Raw genomic sequence first — 9,267 nt, 5'->3', positions numbered from 1 at the left:
CAGCAGAGAAGAAAGCTAACTATTGATCCAAGAGATAATGAGTCCTGCCTGTTGGGAGGTGACTGGCAGAGAGGAGACTACCCAAGGAGTGCATAAGAATGATCCACTCAGAAGAAACCCTGTACATGATGGGTAGCAGCATGAAGACAATAAACAAGAAAAAAAAGGCATGGGGATCTTTAGTACAGGGGCCCTGAGTAACCTTGGTCATATATGTTCCTTACTTTCTCACCAGTTTTATGCATATTTATTGGAGAACATACCACAGGTTTATGGGGAAGTGGATGCTTCATGGATATTTTTCTTAAAATGCAGTCTTGGTAAATACCTTTAATTTGAGCTAAATGTGTTTACTGGCTGACAATTGAAGGTAAGCTTACTAAAGGGGACTCAAAACTCATAACTTTAGGGGTATAGAATCTAAGTTTTTAGCTGTAGATCAGGGTACCTGAGGAGACCCAGCCTGCAAAACTATGAATGCCAAATTGGGGACTGGGTGGGGAAACTCAAAGAGAGTGCTATACTCAAATATTATGTATGTAATATCCAAGATTTGAAAGATCCTACTAACGTAGGTGGTACAGGGGATAGAGTACTGGGCCTGGAGTAAGCAAGACCCGAGTTCAAATTTAGCCTCCTCATGTACTAACTGTGTGACCTCAGGTAAGTCACTTAACCCTATTTGCCTAAGTTCCCTCATCTGTAAAATGACCTGGAGAAGGAAACAGCAAGCCATTGTAGTATCTGTACTAAGAAAACCCCAAATATGGTTATGAAGAATAGGACAAGACTGAAACTACTGAACAATTAAGGCCAAAGTGTTTATGTAGAAGTATATTTGTTGGCTAAGAACCAGGTAACTTCAGAGAGATTCATTATATTGAAAGCAGGATGTGGGTGCCTTTTTCTTTTCTTTCTTCCTTTTCTTTTTTGAATTAAGCAAACTTTTATTGAAGCATTAAGTTTTGTGGCACACATTTTAAAAATACATTTTAACTGATTAAAGTCCAACATCATGAAGAGAGAAATTATGACACCAAAATTTCCCTTTTTCTGATCATACTAGATTAATTTAGATTAGTATCCATTCAACAGCTTTCACCTTTCTTTCAGAGTCTTATTTTGTGATTTTTCACACATACACACACACACACATATTTAAATCAGACCTCAAGTCAACAAATGTTATCATCAAATCTCCTGGGATACTGTTCAATAACAAAGTCCACTGGAATTATTGGTCCTCAAAAATATCAAGCAAAAGTATCAGGTGCCACATTACTTACAGATTACAGTATCAAATTGACCGAGTTGGTAAAATGCTTCTTCAATGAAATTTTTAGTCAACAACATGCTTAAAACAAAAGTCAAAAGAGTGTTCTAACCACTTGATCACTAACCAAGCAAATTTTTTTTAAGTTTAGAAACACTAAAAAGAAAAGTGTTTCATTTACAAAGATGGAAGCAACAAAACACTACTGCATCAATCCAGAAAGAGTCAAAAGAAAATTGCAAGGACAAGAGGAAAATAGAAAATTTAAGTTAATTTTGATGGTCTCACAGCAGTTAAAATCCCACAATTATTTGCTGAAAATGCCAACTCTTGAAAGTCGGCATCTACTAGTCACCCATTAAATGACCATTTTTGAACATGCCTTTTTTTTATGAATAGCATTTTACATCACTGTCCATCCAGATAACTTAGACAGTTCTCACTTTGTGCATTCACTTGATGTCATCAGATCATGGTGAAAGAAATCATCATATTAATTAAGAAGAAAAACAGATGAAGTCACAACACTATCAAATACAGCATAATAATCTCATGCACCACATTATCACAAGACTTTCAGTCACAAGATAAGAAGGCATATTGATTCTGTTTGGAACAACAAAATTAGGTTAATAGTCTATCATTTACTTGCAATTAGATTGAAATGGCAGCTAAGGAAAAAGTTATGGTGAATGATCTGAATTGACATATCTAGTCTGGTAAATTCCATGTCCTTTACATTAAATCTCCTGATTAAATTTGTTGATTAAAAAAAAATATTTGAAGGTCTGCGGCTATACATTTGGTACTCTATTAACTGTGGCATATGAAAATGGCACAGTTCAGAGCCTTCATAACTCTGCCAATACAGTCTAATCTTAACCAACACATAATGGAGAAAGTCTTGGTGCCCCACCCCATCCCTACTCTTGCCAATCATACATGAGACAACCAAATCCACCTTGACCTGAATTAAGATCTGAGCCAAAGGTTTTCTTTGTTTGTTTTGTTTTGTTTTCCCCAAAAGTGAAAGGCCAATATTAAACTCAGTGTAACAGTGTATTGCTCATTTTATAAAGGGGAAGGGGGGAAATCACTGAGATAGAGGGAGCAAAAGTGATGTTCCAATACTCAAAATTTATATAATAAGCAAAATCATCATCTGTAGTAATCATTAATTTTCTTAAGAAGGTAAAATTTCTAACTCCTCAAGTGCAAAGAAACATTTGTGTTTAAGTAGGAATTAGTTTCATTAGAATTAATAGAGAAAAATGTGGTCTGGAAATTGGAAAAAACTTCCCATAAAAAAAAATCTGGCAGCAATTTAACAGAAGAGTTCCTGATGACTTAGGCTCAGGCCAACACCTAGTGAGGATGAAAGCCTTGTCTATGGGGAATTTTTGGTGATACCTGTAGAAAAATTACACTGTGCATAATCTGAATTGAATTGTTTTTTACAAGTGTTATAAAGTCTCATACAAGTAAAAGATTTTTTTTTTTCTCTGCAGGCACTCAAGTTCACAGCAAGAGTGGCATCAGATACCTAAATACAAGAGAGCAATCATGAAAGATATCTAATTCCTTTATAAAATAATGCATACAATTCAAAATGATTATACTTTGATTACATCTAGGGCTTTCTGAAACTACAAGGTGGTGGGTATGGAAAGCATAGCCCCCTGCGTCACTAACCAGAAAACTACAACTACCTTCTATTTGTGTTCTCTTTTTATTTTCATTTTTCCCTTTATTTTTCTTAATCAACTCTGCTGTTGCTGCTGATTCTTAGCAAAACTGGTAAAAATGAAATTGTAATCATTGAACTGAGAAATCTGGTGATCAAGATTTTTAAACACTTCAATCTTTTGGGCCTGAAGAAAACACTGTGCAACATTTAGAACTCTGATGAACAAAGAGAGTAGTCACAAATTTTCCAGGCTTGAAAATTTTCATTACTTTCCTGATCAGGTCTGATCTATGATAGTTTCAAAGCTAACATAAGAAAATTCTTATTCTGGAATTATGTGAATAGTCCAATAAAATTCTATCTTATTTCATTCCATTCTTTGAATAGCCATGAGGATTGAACATTGTAGCATCAATGACAGAACCTGGTATCAGGTCAGGAATTCCATGCACACGAGTGACATCATTTGCAGTAACACCATCTTTCATGTGGAACTGGTCCATAACTGTCGGGTCAAGCTCACTCATCAGAATTTCCAGTGTCTGATCTGGCTGATTAATAACCCCACTCTTGGAAAATCCAGAGCATACCAGCAATCAGAATTCATACACCCCATACAATAAACTGCTCCATTTGGGAAAATTTCATTAAGGAATTCTACTTCTTTCTGGAAATTCCTATGTGGGTACTCCTGGTGGGAAGGCTTCATGAAAGTATTAGGCAGATAAAAGAAGCTTTGAATCGAGTCAAACCGGCTGTACTCCCTAGCAAGCACCAACAGGGGACCAAGGCTTGCAGTAAGAGAGTGGTACCATGTCTTCAAAATGAAACGTCTTTTGGAGACAAACATGTTACTGTCACTGATTACACAAGCTACCTGGACCAATTCTCTATATGCGGATTTAGCAAGATTATGTGGGACCAAAAAGTTGGATGCAAGAAAATAGAGAACTTCTGATCCAGTAAAAACCATTTCAGATTTGCTGACAACAGTCTCTACTGGAACAAGGCACAGTCGTGCCAAAAAAAGGAAGCACGTGAGCAAAAAAGAGGCATATCCGTTTAGTTTTCGTCACACGTGAGCACAACGTACACACCACCAACTGACCTATTATTGCTGTGGTGAAGCGGTTCGTGGACAAAGGCTCTAAGTACGTTGTTCCTTCGTAGACTGACTCCAGTTCTCTACTAACATAATCCCTGGAGATCCGATGGCAAACATTAAAAAAAAGAAATACAGTTAAAGCTGAACCAGATGCTGTCTAAGTAAGGTAAGGAGCACAACACTTAAGATATAACCCACATAATGCTTATTAAGAGCCAAATACTTAGCCTGGAGGAGAGGATTGTTATTGAGGCTGCTTTGGATCTGCTGGAAACAAAAAGCTGACATCCCATCTGTACAAGACAAAAGCACGATGAGTGGGACCTTCAGGGCCACATTTAACACTCTCTCCAACTTCTCTCCTGCAGCCATATTTTTCTTTTTTCAGCAAAGTCAGGTCAACCCTTAGGGGTAGGGGTAGGGGTAGGGGTGGAGCGGGCAGCAGCGGCGGGGCGTAGGCCAGCGGGCTCTGGAGTTCCCTCCTTGGATCTCAATCAGTCAGTGTCTGAGGAGGAAGGGGAGGAGGCAGAGGCGGGTCTGAGCTCCAGAGGCGGCTCCTCTCTCGGCCTGGGGTCTACCCTCTTGGGCATGATCCCAGGGGTCACCATCCTCCCCTGCCGTGAGTGCCGCTGACCCAGCACTCCCAGGCCAGGCCCATCAACAGGCGGCAGTGGCTGTAGCGGGTGTCTCCCGGCGCATCAGCTCCTCCAATCACTCCAGATGCCTTTTTCATCTGGAGTAATTTAAAGAAAGAAAAAAAAAAAAGAAAGAAAGAAAGTCCCAGTTAAAGTAAGGTTTGGACAAGGTGATTGATGAATAGCTTTCAACTCAGTAATATTGAATCCATGAGGACAAGGGAAGCCATGACAGGGGGGGTTGGAGGGGGCCTAATTCACAATTTGATCAAAAGCCTTTCTGATCCTGAATATGCTAAAGACTTCTTTTGATAGTATTTCTAAAAATAAGTTATACTAATGTTATGAAAAGATCAATTGGAATTCATGTCAGAGAGTATGATTTCAGATAGCCCTTGAAAGTTCCTCCCAATTCTGAAATTCTTTGATTCTGTAACACAATTGATTAAAAAGCAGTTGAAGTTGAAGACAAATAGTTATGGTTGTCTAAAAGAACTGTTCATTTTTTTTAAGGGGAGGGAGGTTGTTAATTATTGATATAGGCTATGTCTATAACTGGGCAGCCCTATTAAGTAGGATAAGCCAAGCCTGCCTTCAATGAATTGGAGAGATAGGCACTTGCCTAGTATAACTTAGGTGTAAGCATGGGGGGGCGGGGAGTTCAGATGGTGGAGTAAAAGCAGTGACTTGCTGGAGCTCTCCCCCAAATTCCTCCAAATGCCTTTAAAAAATAGCTCTAAACAAATTCTGAAGGAGCAGAACCCACAAAAAGACAGAGTGAAACAAATTTCCAGCCAAATACAGCCTGGATGGTTGATCAGAAAGGTATACCGCGCTGGACTGGGAGAGGAGCGCAGTTGGGCGCGGGCGTGCAGGCCACAGGGAACCTGGAGCAGGCTTCAGAGGACTGAATCATGGACAGCTGTGGTGGTTTCCAGACTTCTCAACCCATGAACACCAAAGACAACTTGGAAGGTCAGTGGGAAAAGTCTGTGACTGTGGTGAGAGAGGAGCTAGGTCTTAGCCGTAAGTCCTGAGCGCAGTTCATGGCTGCCTCCTGAGCTTCTGGCCCACAAACTGAGAGGGAATCCAGTGGCTGCTCAGAGGGGGATTGCAGGAATCTTTGGCTTTGCCCATGCTTGGATCTAGGCACAGTCCTGGGTGGTGGTCCTGGGGCGAGGAGGAACTCTGGCATGGTGGAGCTTATAGTGACTGTGGTAAGGAAACCCTCCCCACAGTTTGAAGACAGAAAAGAGTGCTTGTGGTCACTCATAGAAGAGAGCACAGGCCAGGAAAGGAGCAAGCACCTCGCCCTTGATCATAGCAACTTGGAAAAACTGAAAATTTACAGGTCCCTAGAAGTATCTCTAAAAACAGCTGCACAAAACCCCTGAAGCTTGGGGTGGTACATTCTCCACACTGGAAGCAGACTCCTACCTTAACAAGGAGTTTATAACTCAAGTAATTGGCTGAGATCATGAGCAAGCAGCACAAAAAGAGTCAGATTATACTACTTACTTTGGTGACAAAGAAGATCAAAACATACTACCAGAAGAAGACAACGAAGCCAAAGCTCCAACATCCAAAGCCTCCAAGAAAAAAATGAATTGGTCCCAGCCTGTGGAATAGCTCAAAAAGGATTTTGAGAAGCAAGTAAGAGAAGTAGATGAAAAACTGAGAGTGATGTTAAAGAAGACCCAAAAAAATACTGAAGAAAATAACACCTTAAAAAATAGCCTAACCCAAATGACAAAAGAGGTCCAAAAAGCCAATGAGGAGAAGAATGCCCTAAAAAGCAAAACTGGCAAAATTAGGTGTAAGTATTAGGTACAGAGACAGTTTCTCAATGGTCATTGATCCCCATTATCTTCCTGCTTTGGCCATAATAGAGCTGTTTCACTCAAGCTCCAGATTCCCTCATAATCTACGTTATGGATATAGTGAAGGTGATGTGACATGGCAGTAAGATGACAGGATATCTCTAAGTGCCCCCCAAAAGAACCACAACCCAGTGGAACAATAGGAATTTCCACAACCCAGTGGAACAGCAGGCGGATAATTAAAAATAGCTTCCCCTGATGAGTGTAAGTCACCAGCCCCAGAGAAATGGCAGATAATTCTAAACCCTAGGTAGGAAGTAGTGCATTTTGTTAATTTTATGATATCTCAGAACTGTTGTAGACTTACAATTTATTTTCCTAATTCTTCTTATTAAAATATGTTGTTTTATACAGTGTATGTGATTTATAAATAAGACTATGTTTGCAAATGATATCCAAACTTGGGCTATAAAATCACATTGAATACTCTTGGGCCTATAAACCATGATCCCTACTGTTACACTATATGTTACACATATAGTGATCAAGTGAAGAGTATGTCTCTTGTTTTTTGTCTTTATAAGAAATATTAATACATTATCATAAATATGAAAAGCCTCTTCTGTTAAAGTTACATACTGGATCCTTAAAGTATCACCAAAAAAATTCACTTTCACCTCCCATTGACTCAGTTTCTTTAGCTTTAAAATATAAAGGTTAGACTAGATGATTTCTATGGTCTCTTTGAGCTCTAACATTCTATGATCCTAGATGCCAGAAACTCTGGTTTATAAAAATAATTTTATAAAGGAATATGGGACTAGAAGGAGGCAATTTGAAAGAGTGGATAGAGGACTAGGTTTAAAGTTGAGAAAAACCTGAGTGCAAAATCTGCCTGTTAAATATTATCAATCTGACCATGGGCAATTCAACTAACCTCCCAATGGTGCCCACCACAAACAAAATTTTATTATATATTATAGGTAGGTTGTTATTTGCAAGGGTGGAGGATATTTTTATACCATGGTTTTCCAAACTGATGATATCACAAATCTAGAATGAACTAGTTTAAGGGTGGGGAGACTAAAAACAACCATTAGCAATGTCTTATAACATCATTTCAACAATACACTTATGCACCAGATTTTTATCTCTAACTTTTATCTCTAACTTTAGCTGAAAGAGTAATTAAATTTGAGAGGAAGGACAGTATCCACAGAGTCAGAATGATCAACGTCTGGCTCAAAGTTTTCATAGTAGTCAGGTATCCCTGCAATTACACTGACAGAGAAACTTAGAATTGGGTTTACAATTTCATTGCAAGTTTCTGAAGTAGTTTTTTTTGAAACTTCAATCCTTTCATTTGTGAATAACTTAATCCATGTTCATGTTCCAACCTGCCCTCTGCATTCTACATAGCTGATGTATTTTTCCTAATGCCATCTATGCCTTAGGCAGCATCCAGCTATCAGGTCCCTGCACACCTAACAGCTAATTGGTGGAACTCTCTTCCGTAAAATATTCATAGCAAAGACTATTTTTAAAGTTAATTTCAAAACTATTTCTCTTTTCATTTTCATATCCAATATTACTGTACCACCAAAAATTTTATATGACATCTCTACTTATAGGAGAATCCATAAGGTAGAGAGAAATAAATGAAATCCCCTAGGAATACAAAATTGTGTCTCCTTCTCTACTCTGGATTGAAATCCTCTATGTCCAAAATAACTAACATGTCACCCACAAATCATAGAAAACAAACTGAGTAGGGATGCAGCACAGAGTAATATATAGTATCTTTTACGTGAAATCATGGATCCTTGGATTCAAATCCCACTTCTGACAATGACTGTATGAATGAGGCCAATTCTCTTATTTCTGAGCTTCAGTTTTCTCATGAGTAAAAAACAGAGAGACTGTATTACCTATTTTATTAAGTTGTGAGGCTCATTAAATTATAATATGTAAATTTGTGCAAGTTTAAATACTTTCTTAATAGAAATTACAATTATAATTATAAACATTAAGTTAAGAATCTAACAACAAGCTGGACATTTATAGTTATACATATATACATGTATACATATGTATTTACATATATATACATATTTATATAGGCATAAATGTGTATGCCTATGTACTATGTAGTGTGCATATATGTATAATTTCTTGTACATTCCTTGGACTTGAAAGGGTAACCAGAAATGAAGAGTAAGCTATCCCTATTTTCTTTCATCTGCTATTAATTTGTCAAAGGAATTTTTCCTGTGTATGATCTCATACATGCATGTACAATGATAATTTGCTCTGTTTTCTTTTAATTTCTTCATTTACATGCTGGCTTTTTCCCAACTCTTCTCAGTCTCTATGTCTTCTGTAATATTATGAGAATTATTTTCAATTTTCTTCTCTGGAGACTTTGGAGTTTCTCTTGAGCTGGCATATTTCAGCTGGAGTAAAATCTACAAAAGTAATCATTTGGCTAATTTCTCTGCTTTATTTCCCTTCTATCCACCAGCAGCACACTTCTTATTTAAAAAAAAAAAGTCATTTGGTTCTATTCTAGTTCTCCCGGCTCTTATAGGATAGATTCATCTTTATAGCACTGCTGATCCTCTGGTCAAAGGGGGGAAAATTTACTCATATTTATCCACTATTTGATGACAAGAGTTAGTTGCCTAGAATTTCACAAGATTATAGGGCAGCATAGGTTGAGATTCAAATTAATGTGGCCAACTGACTCT

General features: G+C 38.0%; 2 pseudogenes; both read right to left on the bottom strand.

The window, feature by feature from the left end:
• Positions 1 to 3,033: 3,033 nt before the first annotated feature.
• On the bottom strand, positions 3,034 to 3,822 carry LOC114039079 (annotated as a pseudogene).
• Positions 3,811 to 4,437, bottom strand: LOC114039112 (annotated as a pseudogene).
• Between the last annotated feature and the right edge of the window lie 4,830 nt (positions 4,438 to 9,267).

Source organism: Vombatus ursinus, unplaced genomic scaffold, assembly GCF_900497805.2.
Source record: "Vombatus ursinus unplaced genomic scaffold, bare-nosed wombat genome assembly UNPS02011613.1, whole genome shotgun sequence".
In the NCBI taxonomy this organism is placed as follows: Eukaryota; Metazoa; Chordata; class Mammalia; order Diprotodontia; family Vombatidae; genus Vombatus; species Vombatus ursinus.
The sequence above is the reverse complement of the archived record's forward strand: the minus strand, read 5'-3'. Positions and strand labels throughout refer to the sequence as shown.